The sequence below is a fragment of the Sinocyclocheilus anshuiensis genome, unplaced genomic scaffold, assembly GCF_001515605.1.
Source record: "Sinocyclocheilus anshuiensis isolate Anshui unplaced genomic scaffold, SAMN03320099.WGS_v1.1 scaffold2129, whole genome shotgun sequence".
NCBI lineage: Eukaryota > Metazoa > Chordata > Actinopteri > Cypriniformes > Cyprinidae > Sinocyclocheilus > Sinocyclocheilus anshuiensis.
The window spans coordinates 181083-183430 of NW_015552540.1; the positions used below are offsets into that span (position 1 = coordinate 181083).

The following is a 2348-nucleotide window of genomic DNA, read 5'->3' on the forward strand; positions in this document are numbered from 1 at the left end:
ATATATATATATATATATATATATATATATATATTTAAATATTTTTTTTATCAGTCTGGCGAGTAAACAAAAACATTTACTAGCCAATGGCGATTCAATTGCCAAGGTGTCTGTAGAGGGCTGGAAACACTTCCAGGCGTATGCTCTGCCTGCCCCCGTCAGTTCTGGAAGAACTGCAGCCTCACTGGTCATTACCTTCGGTACCATCGGTACTTACGCTACTGAAGAAAAACAAGTACCGGCAGGATTTTAAAATGTTTATACCGACTTGGTACCGTAGTATCGGTTCTTGTGACATCCCTAGATGGGAGGATGTGAAGAATAGGCCAGACACAGCAGCTGTCTGTGGTCAAGCCACTTCATAAGTGATGCAAAAGCTATCAAAGTCAAACAAACGAGTTTTAAACAAGCTCTAGTCTAACTCGTCAGTTATCTTTAAGATATCTTGTCACACATATTTTGCAGAGTTGTTGGTTACCAGTGGCCAGAGCCTAATTATGACAGGATCATAAGTGAAAAAGCATATTTGCAGAAAATGTACCTGTCAAAATGTAATAGTAAAGAATAATAACATGGACATGTACTCATACACTGCTGGAGAGAGAGGTTCAGAACATACTGTATGTATCAAGTGACCTTTACTCAATTTTGATTTCGAACCTGGAAGAAAATATCATTGTCCCCTTGAATATTAATGTTGCAATTAAACTAAAGTAGTGCCAAATATTTTGTTCCACGTTGTGAGATACATCTGAGTGAAATGGATTATTGAAAAATATTGTGACTTGGTTCTGTCTCTCGGTTGTTGATTGAATGGAAGCAGAGCTGAATGCGAACTTGCAGTTGGTTATAAGAAAGGGGTGGAGTTTAAGTTAAAGGGGTCTTATTGCTAGATAAGTGACTTACTAGAGTGTTAATTTGGGCCCGTGCTGCATTTGTATGATGGTTGTAATGTTTCTGCTATAGTCCTACTCCCCTGCAGAGAACGGGCCCCCATAACCACATCCAACCACCTGCACATGAGACCCCTGCAGGGCTCTGTTTACTTAGGGAAGGCCTTAATGACTTTAGCAGAGGGAGGAAAACCATAGCCTTTCAAAAAATAACAAGTTAAACGTGATATTTTACCCACACGCACATTATGAAATAAAGGATAAGCAGGTATACTTGGCTTGAATTAGAAAAAAATATTAGCCTATAAGAGTTTCCATTTGAGTTGAGTTTCTCTCAGACATGCAGTATTTTTACAGTCAGATTTTCTATATTATCAGCTTCCAGATGTTATTCCAATACAGATATTATGACCAGTCAATCCACAGTTGAATTACTGTATGTTCAGACATAAAAAGCATAAGTTGGTTTAGCTTTTATCTTTAGCAGTAACTGTGTGCTCAGGTATGTGTCTGTCATCACTGCACTGCACAGTGTCGTTTAGTATTAACTCTGTTGTACTGCTGTGTGCCGTCTCGGTTTAGACTGGGGGAAGGGGGAATAGCAGTGGTCTTAAAGTGTTTTTAAAGGGGGGTTGTGGGGGCTGGGTTGGGGTATGTTCCACAGGGTGAAATGGTCCCACAGACAGTCTGGTCTGATGTCGAAGTTGCTTTTGTCCTTCTCTCCCTCTGCATCAAATTTGCATGTATCACAGTTCACTGAGTTCGTGTTTTGTCAAACTCACTGATTTCAAACAGAGGCATGCAAGTTCAGCTTTACAAACATCCACGCTAAAGGCTCTTTCACACCAAACGCAGCATGAAAAAGTAAAATGAAAGTTGAAAGTTAGTTAGGAAACATGTTTGTCTTCTTGTGTGCCAAACAAATGCATCATGTTGAATAAGCTGTAGTTTGACTTTGTATTTTTGTTGCTCTGTTTAGATTTGTGTTTAAGCAAAACTTTGTGAAAGTTCATGTTAAGTTGAAGGAAAAGATCCAGATCAGTAGACCTGATTAGGCCTGTCATGATAACAACTTTTTGTTGTGTGATATATTGCCCAAGAAATAATTGCGATAAGCGATATTATTGTCATTTTAAAGACCATTTTATGCCACTGAATATATAATCATAATGTAACAGCATAATAATGCAAGAAGGCCTACACACTTTCAAATGACAACAAACGTTTAATGTTTAAGAATATTTAGATCATGGAAATTAAGTATCAAAATATTATATACCTTAAAAAAACCTGAATAAACAGTAAATAAAAATGTTCTAACAAAAAGTGCAAAGTAATAAGTAGAAAAAAAGAAAAATGCACAAAGAACTTGTCTGGAGATTTTTCCATCTACAGATTTTTCCCTGACCTTCTTTTCTCTGTAAATGAAGGGTGCACACTATTGCTGAAAAACAC

General features: G+C 37.4%; 1 protein-coding gene across 1 annotated transcript in view; it reads left to right on the forward strand.

The window, feature by feature from the left end:
* The window catches only part of smad3a (SMAD family member 3a), a 47936-nt gene that overhangs the window by 21642 nt on the left and 23946 nt on the right, over window positions 1–2348 (forward strand). The window lies entirely within an intron of this gene.